We start from the raw sequence: 19,861 nt of genomic DNA on the forward strand, positions 1-19,861 counted from the left end.
TCACTGCGATGCGATGAAAAATACCGAGCGAACGACTCGGAATGAGGGCCCATGTGCGTACTTTAGCCCTGCTTCTAACAATGGAAATACTTGTATGTCCCTCATTATGTGTCTGTTATCACTCCCAGGACAGGTGTTTTTACATTAATTGCCAGTTATTGTCAGCCATTTTTTTGAAGTTGTCTAACTGTACTTACAGATATTTGGTCATAAAGCTGTGTAAAACTGCAGCATACATATTGATTTCAATACTATTGCAAACATGAGGGCTGCCAGTTTCACGCACAGGAAGCTGCTCATACTCACCCTGATAATGGATGACAGACTTGTCCATAATTTTTCATTTACAGTAATAGGGTAAAAATAGTAGCCTACTGGTGTGTGAAAGTGCGCATCTGCCAGTAGGTAGGCACAAAGTGGAGTGTGGTTCAATTGGAGAGATGTCTGCAGGAAACAGCCTGAGCTATTATCCAAGCTTTGTCATATAATAGCTGAATGACAGCAAGTAAGTTTTTTCTGTTTTTGCCAAAGTATGCAATGTGTAACAGTAAAGATATTCTATAAAAAAGACACAAAATATTTAGGTTTTTAAACAATATATACGTAATTTTGATGTGTAAGGGGTCTATTCATGAAGCATTGAAAAGAGTGGAGAAGTTTGCCAGTGGAGAAGTTGCTCATGGCAACCAAACAGGTGCTCAGTATAATTTTATAGAATGCACTTGACAAATGTTACTTCAATGCTGATAGTTTGCTATGGGAAACTTCTCCATTGATCCACTTCTCCACTATTTTTACAGATTCATGAATAAACCCCTAATAGTTTTAATGGGATGAGGTGGGAGTCACAAATGTATGTGAGTGCTGGATTTTCTTCTACCTGGTTTGAGCTAAGTGTTCCTGGGTATATTGAATTATGCAGTTGACACTAAATCTGTTTATAGGTTAAGTTGTCAATTTTTATTTAAAATTTTATTATATAATCTAATGTTTTCATTGTTTGTTGCACGCCTCCCTTGTGTCCCTCACGCCTCCCTTGTGTCCCTCATAGGCACTTGCAATCTGCAAAAAAGGGGACACATTTGTATGAGGAAGAGGAAACAAAGAGGATCCAGCAGAGGAGCACCATGATGTTGCTGGGAACGAACAAAGCCTGGCCTCCCAGGAGGATGTTGTGTTAGGGCAAGTGGGATATCAGACAACACCCCCCCAACATTTACCATTCTCAAACACTGCATCATCACCTGGTAATTTTCCCACACCACCAAGTCCCTCCCTCCTTGAAACACTCTTACAGGCAATCCCTGAATGTTGCATCTTCTGATGGCAGCTTGCCACCACCACCATCAGATGACCCTCCATTCATCAGTGACCATGGTTATTATATTTAATGTTTTTTCAAATGTCTAAACATATATTAATTACTACATATAATTATTTTTTCTGTATCTCACATCCAACCCATACAGAAACATTAACAATCTTTCACCCTGTCAAACTTGAATCTGATGTGCTTCAAGTTGCTGAGGCCATTTTGGTTTCTCATCAGGGCCAGACTGATATAGCAAACATAATTGCTCAAATTATCTGGCATCATTAGTATTTGTATGAAGAGGCAGAGAAAAGACACAGTGTTACCAGAACACTGGGGGTAATTCCAAGTTGATCGCAGCAGGAAATTTTTTAGCAGTTGGGCAAAACCATGTGCACTGCAGGGGAGGCAGATATAACATGTGCAGAGAGAGACAGATTTGGGTGTGGTGAGTTCAATCTGCAATCTAAATTGCAGTGTAAAAATAAAGCAGCCAGTATTTACCCTGCACAGAAACAAAATAACCCACCCAAATCTAACTCTCTCTGCAAATGTTATATCTGCCCCCCCCTGCAGTGCACATGGTTTTGCCCAACTACTAAAAAATGTCCTGCTGCGATCAACTTGGAATTACCCCCCCCCCTTGTACACTGCTAAACCCCTTGCTTAATTTCTTCACACACACCCTGGGGACAGTGTATCACTCACTCTGCACCAATACACCTAATATGTGCAGGGAAGCAGAATACACTTGCAATTTGTGTGTCTTGTTACTTGCATCTCTGCTTATATATACTCGATATCGGAGCTCTCTCATTGTAGATGAGTATCTGACAGGCTCCCTGCGCTGATTTATAACAGGGCACCCAGATTTTTACACTGCAACAGTAGAAGCACCATCTGTCCCTTTTTCCCTAACCCTGTGACACTACACAGCACGCTCACTCACTGTATAAATGCTTTGCACACAGTGAGCAGCAGCTGCTGTAGTAAGTGTCATTGATAGGGTTACTAAACCTAATACCTATCCATGCAAGGAGTTTCTGATCTGTCCACACACCTGAACATTATCCACTGATAATTACACCTCAGGGATTAATATTATGAATTATTCACCACACCTGCAAATTTTTTTGTATTTATGTGTGTGTGTTAGGTGTATCTACAAGAGGCTCACAAAAACACACAGCACCTGCCCTGTGATGATGTATTAATCCCCATAAATAATTTTAGCTATGATGGGATTTTCTTACGAATGTATATATTTTATGAACACTGAAACAATAAGTCTATGTGATTATATGATTATCCTAGTGTGATATAAGAAGTTGTAACCTTGTTATAACCTGTATTGCACTGGTTGGTTATACAGTATCAGGACTGTTGGGGATGGTGCCAAGTTACAAAAGGAACATTTTGTTTCCATTACGATTTATGTAATATGACACCACCCAGATTTTTGTTAACTCCAGAGCAGTGCAATCAGTAACTCAGCTTATTGGAGCCTACATTTTTCTTTACTACATTAAGACTGGTTCAGTCTGTATACAAAAAATGTTTTTCTTTTTGTCTATCTGTGTATGTAGTAATTGCCCAGTTTTTAATGAATGCTAATAAATGTTAATTTTTAAGCTTTAAATAGATGAGTGTCCCCCAAAAAAGAGAGTGTCTTTACTCTGCCTCTCCATATATATACCCACACTCTTAGGGGTGCACCTCTACCTGAGATATTTGAGAGTGGTACCTCTTAGGAGAGTACCACACTAAACTTGCATACTGTGGAATATTTGACACCTACTGAAAACCATCATATTTTTACTGTACATATGTGTGCTCGGGTTTTCCCCTCTCCCCTTTCCCTTTAACATTAGTATTTGTCTAGTTGTTTGAGATTTGTTAATAAAAGTTCTCATTATGCTTCTGACAAAGATCTCAATTCCGTTAATTTTGACACCAATATGATGTTAGATTAGTAATAGCATATACATTTATTTTTTTGGTTATAATATTTAGAACATAAAGTTACAGATAATAGAAAACAAATATTTTTAATAAATGTTCAAACTTAGAGTTTTTTTTATAGTTTTTACGAACATATTTTATAAACATAAACCAACAAATCCTGGTAAAGGTTAAATCATCTTATTTGTTTAGGGAAATAGAACAAAATTAATGTATTACACATTAGATATGTTGTGGCCATTATTTTAACAACAGATTTTGGTCAAGAGAGAACCACAATTCTACACATTTTCCAAATAAAAGTAAAAATTCATTTATGTTATATTTTGTTAAAGAAAACAAAAAAAGGTAGGTTTAATGACAAAATGAAAAAAATATCAGTTATGTACCAATATTAAACATTATACTAACTGGAATTATCGATCCACAACATATTGGCGGAAATCTCCCCCACTTTCTGAGTCCTGGCATCCTTCCACTAAATCCTCATCCTCAGGTGCATCATATGGGCCATCCCATGGTACATGTGTCCTTATTGCTATGTTGTGAAAAACAAAATAGTGCAGTAATCTGAGCCACCATTTGCCATGCAGACAGAAGTGCATCAACAGAACTGCCTAAACAAAGGAGTCAAGATTTTAATAAGACAATGTATACAATAACCTATCTGGTGGCATTATGTCTGTAATCTGAGTATACTCAGATTGTGTGTCTGGCATTGGGGACAAGTATGGCATCAGGAGCCATGGATGACAGGGATACGTATTATCTCCTCTAGGTTTAAAAAACATTAATTGATGTAAAATATGAAAGGTTTTGTGTTTATTTTTTAAATAATATTTACCCAACAGCTATGCTTCTCCACCTTGAATCGATGCTAATTTCTTCTAGATCCCTGAGTCCCGGACAATGTAAGAATCATGTGACAATCCAGGGAGTTTGGCATTCATGGCCAGAATCTGCGGGGATGCACCACATACCACCATTACATTAATGAATAATACCTTTTGCAATTTATATAAATATGTTGATTATGTTTTGGTGGTAATAATTGAATATGGGTGCCATTCACATCCCCTACAATGTGCGGGAAGCCAGCAATTGCCTGAAATTGCTGCTTCTCCACAGCTTGGGCCTCCTCATCCAAAGACATGCATATAAATTGACTGAGGTGGGTCAAGAAAGCAATTGTAAAGTGCTTCAGGATCTTACTAAAGGACGGCTGAGAAATACCAGCCTCAACTTTAGCAGGGATTTGAAAGGACCCTGAAGTACAAACTGTAACACAGCCAAGAACTGTGTGAGTGGTGGAATTACTGTAGGAATGTCCGTATGATTTCTAAGATGAGATGAGGTGGCAGTCTGAAGTGCTGCAACACCTCATCATCTGGCAATCCTAAAAGGGACACATGGGTACAGAAAAGGAGTATTGTAGAAAGATCTTGGCTTCTTGACTGGTGGAAATGTGACCAGGCATTCTGTAATAAAAAATAAATTAGTAAATATGTTTTGATTAGAGTAAAGCAGTTTGTAGACACATGAGTCAATTTCATAAAAACACAAGTAAACATGTCCTAACATCAACCATGCTTACAGGGCCAAAAAAAATTACTGTCAGAAAGACTTCCATTATGTTGAAGCTGCCACATAGGAGTGTTGAGGGAAATTAAAATAATGATTTAATTATGTCAATACATTAATGCAGATTTGTTTAAAATGCAGTACAGGTGTGAACAAACAGACACTTTTTGCAACACACCATTGAAGCTGAACGTGTTTTCAAGGGGAGCAACACACACATTGTTTACCTTCTAGGGGAAATAAGTGCCAGTCACAGGCTGAAATTTGCAAAATAAATATTAAGCTACTGCTGCAAATGAAAACAAACACACATTTTGCAACACACCAAGGAAGCTGAAAGTGTTTTCAAGGTGAGCAACACAAACATATTACTTACCTTAAAGGAGAAATATTTTTTAAAAACAGGAAATTTTAAAGCTCTCTGCAGGTTATAAACCAGAAATAGTTAATAAACAAGAACAGTAACTGTGTATGGCTTTTAAAGGTGTGTTAAACAATGATGTCATGCATATGCGGTAGCATGCCAAAGCATCAAAAATTGCTGTCAAATGCAAATATAGTAACATAGTCGGTGAGGTTGAAAAAAGACTAGTAGTCCATCGAGTTCAACCTGAATTGTATTGCATTCCCTATTCTATTTAGGTTAAAGGCTATATCCTCATATATATTTTTTCATTAGAAATTTGTCTAACCCACTTTTAAATGCATTGACTAAGTCCGTCATTACAACCTTCTCTGGCAGTGTATTCCATATTTGTATTGCCCCTACAGTGAAGAATTCCTTCCTGCGCTGAGTACAAAATTTCCTCTACTCAAGCCTTGGCGGGTGTCAATACATTTTGTGTAGAGGTCTTTTAGTACACAACTCACATGATAGCTCTGCATATTGCCTCTTTATATATTTGTAAATATTAATCAGATCTCCTTTTGGTCGTCTCATTTCTAGTGTAAACATATCTAATCTAGAAAGCCTCTCCTCATAGTCCAGTATCTCCAACCCCTTAATCAATTTGGTAGCTCGGCTCTGAACCTTTTCAAGTTCAAATATGTCTCTTTTATAGAGTGGTGCCCAGAATTGTACACAATACTCAAGATGCGGCCATACCAATGATTTGCACAGTGGTAGGATTACGCTCTCATCCCTTTTCTCAATTCCCCTTTTAATGCATGCTAACACCTTTTTTGCCTTTGTTTCTGCACTTTTACATTGTGTATCGCCACTAAATCTACTATCAATGAACACCCTCAAATCCTTTTCTAATACAGTTTCCTCAAATTTTTCCCCATTTTATTGTTAGGTTGCATGTTTATTCTTAGTCCCAAAGTGCATAACTTTAAATTTTTCCACATTAAACCTCATACCCCATTTCATTGCCCAAACGTCCAGTTTAAATAAATTGTTCTGAAGAGACTCCACATCCACACCTGACTTGATTACCCTACATATTTAAGTATCATCTGCAAAAATTTACACTGTGCTTTCTAGACCTTCTCCTAAACCATTAATAAATATATTAAACAATAGTGGCTCCAGCACAGAACCCTGTGCTATTCCACTGATTACTTTAACCAAGGTGGAAAACATCCAATTAAGCACCATTTGCTGTTCCCTGTTATCAAGCCAATTACTCACCCATGTACAAATAGTGTCTCCTATTCCGAGCTCCCTTAATTTGAAAATCAGCCTCCTGTGAGGTACTGTGCAAAATCCAGATAAACTACATCTATTCCATTACCCTGGTCAATATTTTTGCTTACTATCTCATAGAAGTTAATCAAATTAGTTTGACATGACCTATTTCTAACACACCATGCTGATTCTTATTAATAGCATTGGAGTTCTCCAAGTAGTCCTGTATACTTAGTATACTCTCCAATAATTTTCCCACTATTGATGTCAGACTAACTGGTCTATAGTTACCAGTATGAAGTTTAATACCCTTTTTAAATATTGGGACTACATCCGCTATATGCCAATCTTTGGAACCATGCCTGATCTAAGTGACTCAGTGAAAATCAGATACAGAGGCTTTGCTATTTCAGCATTTAGCATTTATGCCGAACAATGAGTGATATCCGCAGATGCTAATGTCTGAAATTTTTTAAATAATAAGACTTCCTCAAGCCATTGGTTTATTTATATTTTGATATTTTTACAAAGAAAATTAACAATTAGGCCCTTAGGTATAGAACACATTTTCCTCTAGTTATTTATAAACATAATTTGTATATCCAGGTGGAGAGACTTTAGATGCAGGCTGAAGCAAAAAATGAGAGAATATTCCCCTATGATGAAATAGCCTTGTCCTGTATTGAAGAGCAGGAGGTTGTAGGAGTGGCCATTATGAATTCTAAAAAAAAAATTCCTTCATCCCATGAACGCCACTGCCGCAGCACGTGAGTTAATGTTTTTGGTAATAAAGATTAAAAAAATGTTTTTGCAACCAAAAATATGAAATGTAAATGTCCATTAAAGTTGTGCACCATAATGATCTTGCCTAGGAATCTCCGAGGATGTGGATGATTATGCTGCAAAAACTTTAACACAAAATCAGCCTATCATACCTCCCCAACCCATCAGTGATGAGATATTGTGTGAGTTTCATTCAGAGTCAATGCACCTTGCAGAATCTTTTACTTAGATAAAAAACTCACTTGCTGCCATCACTCACTCACAGGAGAATAGCAGTCAGCTCCAGGTGGAAGTCAATGCCATCCATTGTCACTAGACCACTATCATTGAATGCGGCAAATATTAGCTTTTGTCTTCAAAAGTTTGAGGGGAACTGTGACCACTACACCAACACAACCTAATACCCTGGTCATCACCTCCAATCGGCTTGCCCACAGCCCAACAAATGCTGACATTAGTCATAGACAGGACACTTGCAGAAGAAGCAAATATTCAGCAGCTAAATCTACTGAATCTGCAGCAAAGTATACTCATAAGTGCTAAATGCATCTGGCATATTTTATTATTATTATTTTTTTATAAAAAACACCTATCCCATATTTGTGGACGTCAGTAATGTTGTTAATGGAAACCTGGCTAATAGATTTTTTTTATATATTATTTGGTTTTAAAATGTGTGTGTTGCAGATTGTTATTTGCTATTTTGGATAAGACATCTCAGATACACAATTATGGTGCAGAGTGTATATGTGTTATGGTGTGTTAAAGATATAATTACTTTTGAGGTATATACAGATGTAGCCCTGCTTATCTTTGCTGCGATGCAGCATGCTGTAACATGGCTGGCTGCATGGCATGCCAGGTTGCGACTATTCATAACCGAAGATCACACCATTAATTCCTAAAGGAATTCCTAAAGTAATTAATGATGCAATCACCGGATGCAAATAGACACAGCCTTGCATGCCATACAGCATGCTGTGATGCAACATGCCGCATCGAAGTAAGATGAGTATGGCTATGGCTGTATGTTTTTAAAAAAAATGCTTGCACACACTGTATAATACATTACAAATATTATATGTATATTGGGATGCAGATACAATGCCAGCTGTCAGGATCCTGGCATCTGCCAGGATTGCGTATGTAACCCTATGTATTGTGTCTAAATTTTACAATTAAAAATACTTGAACGATAAGTAAGTAACATGGATGTGTTCTGGTCAAATGAAAAATGTGTTCAACTTGTATTTGAATGTGTGTTTGTAAATGGAAATTTCCATGTGAAAGCTTAAAAAGTTAAAATATTTCTCACATCACACCGCTAAGTGGAAGTTTGCTGATATTACCTTCTAAACATCCTTTTATGTTTGAAGGTGCTAGAGTGGAATGGCCAAATCATCTAATTAAGAACTTAGACTAACACAGGCGCTTGTGTGTTTGCAATCATGACCGATGGTGCTCAGGTTTGTAGGGCAGTCATCATTAGTATCTTGGTCTGCGCATCTAAGGAGGCACTATAGAAATATCACAAATGTGTGCGATTGTTTGGTAGGAGTAAGCGGGTTTTGCTATGGTAATGCCCATGACATGCCCTGTGTTGTTTAAGTAGCGTAGACTGTATCTTAGACATGCCTAGGACAAGCCCACAACATGCCCTCTTGTAGCAGGAACAATATTGGGTACTTGCGACATCATCCGTATTAGCAACGTGTAAGTGGAGGGGTTGGTTGTACATGCGCAGTAACATAGTAACATAGTTGGTGAGGTTGAAAAAAGACCAGTAGGCCATCGAGTTCAACCTGAATTATATTATATTCCCTTTTCAATACTGGTTAAAGGCTATATTCTTGGATCTCTTTTTCAGTTGGAAATGTATCTAACCCATCTTTAAATGCATTGACTGAGTCCGACAATACAACATTCTCTGGCAGTGAATTCCACATTCGTATCGCCCTTACAGTGAAGAATACCTTCCTGCACCGAGTACAAAATATCTTCTCCTCAAGCCTTAGTGGGTGTTCGCGTGTTTTGTGTAGAGGTCTCTTAATAAACAAATCACGTGATAGCTCTGCGCATTGGGGATTATTCAAAGTTGATTGCAGCAGCAAATTTGTTAGCAGTTGGGCAAAACCATGTGCACTGCAGGTAGGGCAGATACAGGAGCGGATTGGGATGGAAAACCAGCCTGGGAAATTTCTGGAAGCAGCCCTAATGTAGGCGAGCTCTGTTGAGGGTGTGGTGTTTATTAAGGAGCGGGATCCCTCCTCAAAGGGCCTGATTCTGCGTCGCATCTTTTTGAAAGACCTTTCCTAGACTGAAAGCGTGAGTTGAGTTACACTGCTAGCACAGAGTGAATGTCACATATAAAGCTCGCAGAATAACACAGGTATCATTTATTGGTCACAGCCAACACTAACATGTGGATCAGCTAATGCTAACCTTCAGGGAACATCTGCATATTTTCAATTCCACCTAAATGAAATGGACTTTTGTGTGATTCTGATGCTACCTTTAAAGAAGTGCGTTAGGTCTTCATAATGCGAGGAACTAATTAGGTCGGTTCAACCGCAGCTCCCTATGTCATGCAGATAAATGGATAGCTCTGCATGTTAATGGACTCAATACAATTAGCAAAGCATAAAGAATGTATAACAATTGAATTATTCAGATGGGGTACTATTACTATATATACATATACATACATTAGAGATGTGAGGCGGGCACTTTTCGTGTTTTGTGTTTTGGTTTTGGTTCTGGTTCCATGCTTGTGTTTTGGATCTGGATTGGTTTTGCCAAAACCACCCTTTCGTGTTTTGGTTTTGATTTTGGATCTGGATGATTTAAAAAAAAAACATAAAAACAGCTAAAATCACAGAATCTAGGGGTAATTTTGATTCTCCGGTATTATTACCCTATATAACATTCATTTTCACTCATTTACAGTCTATTCTGAACTCCTCACAATATTGTTTTTAGGCCAAAAGGTTGCACCAAGGTGGCTGTATGACTAAGCTAAGCGACACAAGTGTACGGCACAAACACCTGGCCCATCTAGGAGTCGCACTGCAGTGGCAGACAGGATGGCACTTAAAAAAAAATAGTCCCCAAATAGCACAACAGGCAAAGAAGTAAAAGAGGTGCAATGAGGTAGCTGTATGACTAAGCTAAGAGACACAAGTGTGCGGCACAAACACCTGGCCCATCTAGGAGTGGCACTGCAGTGGAAGACAGGATGGCACTTTAAAAAAAATAGTCCCCAAACAGCACATCATGCAAAGAAGAAAAGAGGTGCAATGAGGTAGCTGTATGACTACGCTAAGTGACACAAGTGAGCAGCACAAACACCTATCCCATCTAGGGTTGGCACTGCAGTCCCACTGAACTAATGGTGGATACTGGATGCATGTCTAACACCAACATAGCTATCAAGGCCTCAGATATTCGCTTTGCAACAGGATGAATGCTGTCATATTTAATCTCTCTCGCAAAGGACTGTTGGACAATCATTTGCTTAGTTGAAGTAGTACAAGTAATCTTCCGACTTTCCCTCTGGAATGACGATAGACTCCCAGCAGCAACAACAGCAGCAGCAGCAGTAGGAGGAAGTGGTTCTTGATCGTTCTCTATTTTATCCTCCAAATTTTTGATCTCTTCTAATTTTCTGGAGTTAAATAACAAAATGCAGCAAAGGAGAGTGTACCGCTACACCACGCAGGGCAAACCCTGTAAAAATAATTTTGATTAAATATTAATAACCCCTTTATTTGGAGTAAAATAAGAATTTACTCACCGGTAATTCTATTTCTCGTAGTCCGTAGTGGATGCTGGGTACTCCGTAAGGACCATGGGGTATAGACGGGCTCCGCAGGAGACTGGGCACTCTTAAAAGAAAGATTAGGTACTATATCTGGTGTGCACTGGCTCCTCCCTCTATGCCCCTCCTCCAGACCTCAGTTAGGGAAACTGTGCCCGGAAGAGCTGACATTACTAGGAAAGGATTTGGAATCCAGGGTAAGACTCATACCAGCCACACCAATCACACCGTACAACTCGTGATAACTATACCCAGTTAACAGTATGAACAATAACTGAGCCTCTCTCAACAGATGGCTCATACAATAGCCCTTTAGTTAAGCAATAACTATATACATGTATTGCAGAGAGTCCGCACTTGGGACGGGCGCCCAGCATCCACTACGGACTACGAGAAATAGAATTACCGGTGAGTAAATTCTTATTTTCTCTGACGTCCTAGTGGATGCTGGGTACTCCGTAAGGACCATGGGGATTATACCAAAGCTCCCAAACGGGCGGGAGAGTGCGGATGACTCTGCAGCACCGAATGAGCAAACTCAAGGTCCTGCTCAGCCAGGGTATCAAACTTGTAGAATTTTGCAAAAGTGTTTGAACCCGACCAAGTAGCAGCTCGGCAAAGTTGTAAAGCCGAGACCCCTCGGGCAGCCGCCCAAGAAGAGCCCCCTTCCTTGTGGAATGGGCTTTTACTAATTTAGGATGCGGCAGTCCAGCCACAGAATGTGCAAGCTGAATCGTGCTACAGATCCAGCGAGCAATAGTCTGCTTTGAAGCCGGAGCACCCAGCTTGTTGGGTGCATGCAGGATAAATAGCGAGTCAGTTTTTCTGACTCTAGCCGTCCTGGAAACATAAAGTTTCAGGGCCCGGACTACGTCCAGCAACTTGGAATCCTCCAAGTCCCTAGTAGCCGCAGGCACCACAATAGGTTGGTTCAATTGAAACGATGATACCACCTTAGGGAGAAATTGGGGACGAGTCCTCCATTCTGCCCTTTCCATATGGAAGATCAGATATGGGCTTTTACATGACAAAGCCGCCAATTCTGACACACGCCTAGTCCAAGCTAAGGCCAAAAGCATGACCACTTTCCACGTGAGATATTTTAGCTCCACGGTCTTAAGTGGCTCAAACCAGTGGGATTTTAGGAATCCAACACACGTTAAGATCCCAAGGTGCCACTGGAGGCACAAAAGGGGCTGAATATGCAGCACCCCTGTAACAACGTCCGAACTTCAGGCAGTGAAGCCAGTTCTCTTTGAGAGAAAAAGGGATAGGGACGAAATCTTGGCCTTTATGGATCCTAATTTTAGGCCCATAGTCACTCCTGACTGTAGGAAGTGCAGGAATCGACCCCCCTGGAATTCCTCTGTAGGGCCTTCCTGGCCACACACCAAGCAACCTATTTTCGCCATATACAGTGAAAAAGTCTTGCTGTCACGTCTTTCCTAGCCTTTATCAGCGTAGGAATAACTGCATCCGGAATGCCCTTTTCCGCTAGGATCCGGCGTTCAACCGCCATGCCGTCCAACGCAGCCGCGGTAAGTCTTGGATCAGACAGGGTCCCTGTTGCAACATGTCCTGACTGAGAGGCAGAGGCCATGGGTCCTCTGAGAGCATTTATTGCAGTTCCGGGTACCGAGTCCTTCTTGGCCAATCCGGAGCAAAGAATATTGTTCACACTCCTCCGTTTATTACAATTCTCAGCCCTTGGGTCTGAGAGGAAGAGGAGGGAATATATAGACCGACTGGAACACCCACGGTGTTACTAGTGCGACCACAGCTATCGCCTGAGAGTCCCTTGACCCAGCGTAAAACCTTTTTTATCCTTTTATTGAGGTGGGACGCCATGTAGTCCACCTGAGGCAGTTTCCATCAATTTGCAAAACTGCGTGAAGACTTCCTGATGAAGTCACCACTTTCCCGGGTGGAGGTCGTGTCCACTCCCGGAATGAACACTGCTGACAGTGCGCTTACTTGATTCTCCGCCCAGCGAAGAATTCTGGTGGCTTCTACCCTCGCCACCCTGCTCCTTGTGCCGCCCTGGCAGTTTACATGAGCCCCTGCGGTCTGACTGGATCAGAACCGGTTGGTTGCGAAGCAGGAACTCCGCTTGACTTAGGGCGTTGTATATGGCCCATAATTCCAGGATATTGATGTAAAGGCAAGTCTGTTGGCTTGACCACAAACCTTGGAATTTTCTTCCCTGTGTAACTGCCCCCCACCCGAGGAGGCTTGCATCCGTGGTCACCAGGACCCAGTCCTGAATGCCGTATCTGCGGCCCTCGAGAAGGTGAGCACTCCGCAGCCACCACAGGAGAGACACCCTGGCCCTGGGGGATAGGGTGATTAACCAATGCATCTGAAGATGTGATCCGGACCACTTGACCAGGAAGTTCCATTGTCCTTGCATGGAACCAGCCGAAGGGGATGGCCTCGTATGATGCCATCATCCTTCCCAGGACTCGAGTGCAGTGATGCACTGACACCTGTTTTGGTTTTCAATGGAATCCTGACCAGTGTCATGAGCTCCTGAGCTCTCTCTATCGGGAGATAAACCCTCTTCTGGTCTGTGTCTAGGATCATGCCTAGGCGAGGCAGATGAGCTGTAGGAACCAACTGCGACTTCGGAATATATAGAATCCAGTCGTGTTGCCGTTTCACTTCCAGAGAAGGTGATACGATGTCCAGCAACTGCTCTCTTGATCTCGCTTTTATGAGGAGATCATCCAAGTATGTGATAATAGTGACACCTTGCTTCCGCAGGAGCACCATCATATCCGCCATTACCTTGGTGAAATTGGTAATGACAATCCCGTACCGCAATTCTGAGGTACGCCTGATGAGGTGGATAAATGGGGACACGAAGGTATGCATCCCTTATGTCCCGATTCATTTCAGGCTTGCAATGACCGCTCTTAGCGATTCCATCTTGAACCTGAACCTTTTCAGGTATATGTTCAGGGATTTTAATACAATATGGGTCTAACCGAACCGTCTGGTTTCGGGATTATAACATGGTCAAATAATAACCCCCCGGGTCTGGTGGGGCTGGGCCACCTTGGGGTAGCATGCCATATTATTTATTTAGCACTTATGTAACACTCCTATTTTTTCACTAATATTACTCTTTTGAGTATTTTATTAACACCCTTATTTTTGTAGCACTTTCTAACCCTTAGCTTCTGCTTCTTTCTTAACACATATTAACACTTTAGTATTTCAATGGTGTGCTGCCCTGGGGTGGTCGGGCCTGAGCCGACTTTGTGGGGTCCAAGCCCTGGACCTATGCTTAGTTAGGGACCTCCAGTAATAGAGCAGCCGTGAAGTGGCCTGGAGGCTTATCATATCTTTTGCAAAACATATGTAACGAAGAGCTCTAAATTTCCTATTATTACATAGTATATAGTTCTTCTTACTAACAGCCAGCAGAGTGCGTGGGAAAAATCCCTTTTGTATTTCTTGTCTAGAGTAACCCCCTCCCGCAGCACCTGGGGATTGTTACCAGCTTGATTAGAGCAGTTTTCCACTATTTATTGCAGTTCAGAGAGGCATAGATGGAGCCAGCATTAGGAGGGCATGCTGGGTCCTGTGGTGCCATTTGGAGGATACAGGGGTGCCTCCAGGTAAACTAGCTCTCAATCTGGATATGTTCTGTATGTGCCATTATCATGTGGCCATACATTAAGCAATTGTATGACCCATAGTGGATGTTTTTATTATTATGCTGTGTATGGGTTTGGGGAGTGGTACCCCCCGGGTCTGGTGGGGCTGGGCCACCTTGGGGTAGCATGCCATATTATTTTTTTAGCACTTATGTAACACTCCTATTTTTTCACTAATATTACTCTTTTGAGAATTTTATTAACACCCTTATTTTTGTAGCACTTTCTAACCCATAGCTTCTGCTTCTTTCTTAACACATATTAACACTTTAGTATTTCAATGGTGTGCTGCCCTGGGGTGGTCGGGCCTGAGCCGACTTTGTGGGGTCCAAGCCCTGGACCTATGCTTAGTTAGGGACCTCCAGTAATAGAGCAGCCGTGAAGTGGCCTGGATGCTTATCATATCTTTTGCAAAACATATGTAACGAAGAGCTCTAAATTTCCTATTATTACATAGTATATAGTTCTTCTTACTAACAGCCAGCAGAGTGCGTGGGAAAAATCCCTTTTGTATTTCTTGTCTAGAGTAACCCCCTCCCGCAGCACCTGGGGATTGTTACCAGCTTGATTAGAGCAGTTTTCCACTATTTATTGCAGTTCAGAGAGGCATAGATGGAGCCAGCATTAGGAGGGCATGCTGGGTCCTGTGGTGCCATTTGGAGGATACAGGGGTGCCTCCAGGTAAACTAGCTCTCAATCTGGATATGTTCTGTATGTGCCATTATCATGTGGCCATACATTAAGCAATTGTATGACCCATAGTGGATGTTTTTATTATTATGCTGTGTATGGGTTTGGGGAGTGGTACCCCCCGGGTCTGGTGGGGCTGGGCCACCTTGGGGTAGCATGCCATATTATTTATTTAGCACTTATGTAACACTCCTATTTTTTCACTAATATTACTCTTTTGAGTATTTTATTAACACCCTTATTTTTGTAGCACTTTCTAACCCATAGCTTCTGCTTCTTTCTTAACACATATTAACACTTTAGTATTTCAATGGTGTGCTGCCCTGGGGTGGTCGGGCCTGAGCCGACTTTGTGGGGTCCAAGCCCTGGACCTATGCTTAGTTAGGGACCTCCAGTAATAGAGCAGCCGTGAAGTGGCCTGGAGGCTTATCATATCTTTTGCAAAACATATGTAACGAAGAGCTCTAAATTTCCTATTATTACATAGTATATAGTTCTTCTTACTAACAGCCAGCAGAGTGTGTGGGAAAAATCCCTTTTGTATTTCTTGTCAAATAATAACACCCTCTTGTTGAAGGAGGGGACCCTTGACCACCACCTGTTGAAGATACAATTTATGAATTGCAGTTAACACTAGCTCCCTCTCTTGGGGGGAAGCCCGCCGGGTCCTCGGTGAGGGGGCATCTTCTCACAGTCCAGCCTGTATCCCTGCGATACAATTTCTATTGCCCAGGGATCTAACAGGGAGTGAACCCACTTGTGGCTGAACTTACGAAGGCGTGTCCCCACCGGGCCTAGCTCCGCCTGTGGAGCCCCAGCGACATGCGGTGGATTTTTGTAGAGGCCGGGGAGGACTTCTGTTCCTGGGGACTAGCTGTGTTGTACAGCTTCTTTCCTCTGCCCCCGGCTCTGACAAGAAAGGACGCACCTCAGACTTTCTTGTTTCTTTATTCGAAAAGCTGCATTTAATAATGTTGTGCTTTCCTAGGCTGTGCAGGAATATAAGGCAAAATATCAGAATTACCAGCTATAGCTGTGGAGACCAGGCCCGAGAACCTTTCTCCACACAATCCTCAGCCTTCCATATGCCTCTTAAGTCGGCATCATCTGTCCAATGTATATTCTACAGGACACGTCAAGCAGAAATCGACATAGCTTTTGTCTCTAGGACCCAGTATACTCATGTCCCTTTGGGCATGCTTTATAATTATATATCTATCACTTAAGACAGCATCTTAAAATATTTATATGCATACTAGGGTCTCAATCTCTGCTGATAAGGTATCTGTCCACGCTGCCACAGTGCTATAAACCCATGCCGACACAATCGCCGGTCTGGGTAGTATACTAGAATGTGCACACTATCTGCAGGATCCCTGAGAATAGCTAGTGCAAACAGGACACCCAAGGGGAAGATTCTCAACACATCCTGGCCCTAGTGGGGAAAGGATACAGCCTGAGAATTCTTTTGTGGGAAGCTGCCATCTCTTGTCTGGAGATTCCCGCTCTTTTTCCTCATGAGAGGAGGGAAATTTACCTCAGCATTCTTCCCCTTAACATGTGTACTCTCGTGTCAGGGACAGATGAGTCATCAGTGATATGCAAATCATCTTTTATTCCAATAATCATATATTGAATATCTTTTAGCCTTCTTGGCTGTAACTTTGCATTATCGTAGTCGACAGTGGAGTTAAACTCCGTGTCGATACTTTGTTATTTTGGATAGTGAACATAGAGAGACTCTGAAGGACTCTGTGACATAGGGACAGACCAGGGTAGATTTCATTTCTGTTCCCTAACCTTTTGTGCAATAACTTTACCTCAGCACTTACACATATCCAAACAGGTGTCGGCGTTGTCGACGGAGACACCCTCCCACACACATATCCGCTCTATCACCTCCTTAGAGGAGCCTTTTACCTCAGACATGTCGACACACGCGTACCGACACACCACACACACAGGGGATGCTCTATTTGAAGACAGTTCCCCCACTAGGCCCTTTGGAGAGACAGAGAGAGAGTATGCCAGCACACACCACAGCGCTATATAATACAGGGATGTACACTATACTGAGTGATTTTTCCCCTATAGCAGCTTATATACACAGTTTTGCGCCTAAATTTATGTGCCCCCCCTCTCTTTTTTACCCTTTGTGTACCAGGATACTGCAGGGGAGAGCCTGGGGAGCTTCCTTCCAGCTGAGCTGTGAAGAGAAAATGGCGCCGGTGTGCTGAGGAAGAAGGCCCGGCCCCCTCAGCGGCGGGCTTCTGTCCTTTTATGTACTTTAATGGCGGGGGTTAATGCACATATACAGTTTATCAGACTGTATTATGTGCTTTTCGCCAAGTAAGGTAATCTAATTGCTGCCCAGGGCCCCTTCCCCCCCAGCGCCCTGCACCCATCAGTGACCGGAGTGTGTGGTGTGCTAAGGGAGCAATGGCGCACAGCTGCAGTGCTGTGCGCTACCTTAATGAAGACCAGAGTCTTCAGCCGCCGATTTTCAACTTCTCTTCGTTCTTCTGGCTCTGCAAGGGGGACGGCGGAGCGGCTCCGGGACCGGACGACCGAGGACTGGGCCTGTGTTCGATCCCTCTGGAGCTAATGGTGTCCAGTAGCCTTAGAAGCCCAAGCTAGCTGCAAGCAGGTAGGTTCGCTTCTCTCCCCTCAGTCCCACGTAGCAGTGAGTCTGTTGCCAGCTGATCTCACTGAAAATAAAAAACCTAACAAATACTTTCTTTTCTAGGAAGCTCAGGAGAGCCCCTAGGGTGCATCCAGCTCTGGCCGGGCACAGATACTAACTGAGGTCTGGAGGAGGGGCATAGAGGGAGGAGCCAGTGCACACCAGATATAGTACCTAATCTTTCTTCTAAGAGTGCCCAGTCTCCTGCGGAGCCCGTCTATACCCCATGGTCCTTACGGAGTACCCAGCATCCACTAGGACGTCAGAGAAATAATATACAGCACAGGACAGTGCCACTGAACTTATATGGCAGCACCACTGGACTGTACTTATATGGCAGTACAACTGGACTGGATTTATACGGCAGTACCACTGGAATTATATGGCAGTATCATTGGATTTATACAGCAGTACCACTGGAATTATGCAACAGTATCACTGGACTTATACGGCAGTACAACTGAAATTATACGTCAGTATCACTGGACTTATATGGCAGTTCAGCTGGAATTATATGGCAGTATCACTGGACATATACGGCAGTATCACTGGAATTATACGGCAGTACCACTGGACTGGATTTTTACTGCAGTATCACTGAATTTATACACCAGTACCACTGGAATTATATGGCAGTATCATTGGATTTATACGGCAGTAACACTGGACTGGATCTATACGGCAGTCTCACTGGACTTATATGCCAGTACCACTGGACATATATGGCAGTATCACTGTATTTATACGGTAGTATCACTGGACTGGATTTATATGCCAGTACCACCGGATTTATATGGAAGTACCACTGGACATATTCAGCAGTATCACTAGACATATGTGGCAGTATCAATGGACTGGATTTATATGCCAGTACCACTGGATTTATATGGCAGTACCACTGGACATATACGGCAGTGTCACTGGAATTATATGGCAGTACCACTGCACAGATATGGCAGTATCACTGGATTTATATGGCAGTACCACTGGACATATATGGCAGCATCACTGGACTTATACAGCAGATTCACTAGACTGGATTTATGTGCCAGTACCACTGGATTTATACGGCAGTACAACTTGACATATACAGCAGTATCACTGCATTGGATTTATGCGCCAGTACCACTGGATTTATACGGCAATACCATTGGACATATATGGCAGTATCACTGGAATTATATGGCAGTATCACTGGACATATACGGCAGTATCACTGTACTTATACAGCAGTATCACTGGACTGAATTTATATGCCAGTACCACTGGAATTATATGGCAGTACCACTGGACATATACGGCAATATCACTGGAATTATATGGCAGTACCACTGGACAGATATGGCAGTATCACTGGACTTATACAGCAGTTTCACTGGACTGGATTTATATGCCAGTACCACTGGATTTATATGGCAGTACAACTGGACATATATGGCAGTATCAGTGGATTTATATGGCAGAACCACTGGATTTATACGGCAGTATCACTGGACATATATGGCAGTATCAGTGGATTTATATGGCAGAACCACTGGAATTATACGACAGTATCACTGGACATATACGGCAGTTTCACTGCATTGGATTTATATGCCAGTACCACTGGATTTATACGGCAGTATCACTGGAATTATATGGCAGTACCACTGGACATATACAGCAGTATCACTGTACTTATACGGCAGTATCACTGGGATATATCTATATGGGCGACTTTGAAAACATCTACATCTGGGGA

General features: G+C 42.1%; 1 long non-coding RNA gene across 2 annotated transcripts in view; it reads right to left on the reverse strand.

Annotated features, from left to right (window-relative positions):
* Positions 1 to 3,492: 3,492 nt before the first annotated feature.
* Positions 3,493 to 19,861, reverse strand: part of LOC134965470 (uncharacterized) — a 32,807-nt gene continuing 16,438 nt past the window's right edge. Inside the window, exons 3-4 of one of the 2 annotated variants that reach the window (XR_010188384.1) lie at positions 4,119 to 4,233; positions 3,493 to 3,812 (exon numbers count right to left, since the gene is read on the reverse strand). This is a non-coding gene — a long non-coding RNA (uncharacterized LOC134965470). Of the gene's footprint in view, positions 3,813 to 4,118; positions 4,753 to 19,861 lie in introns of both variants that reach the window. The other variant, XR_010188383.1, reaches the window with a different exon arrangement.

The sequence above is a fragment of the Pseudophryne corroboree genome, chromosome 10 (genome assembly GCF_028390025.1).
Source record: "Pseudophryne corroboree isolate aPseCor3 chromosome 10, aPseCor3.hap2, whole genome shotgun sequence".
Taxonomy (NCBI): Eukaryota; Metazoa; Chordata; class Amphibia; order Anura; family Myobatrachidae; genus Pseudophryne; species Pseudophryne corroboree.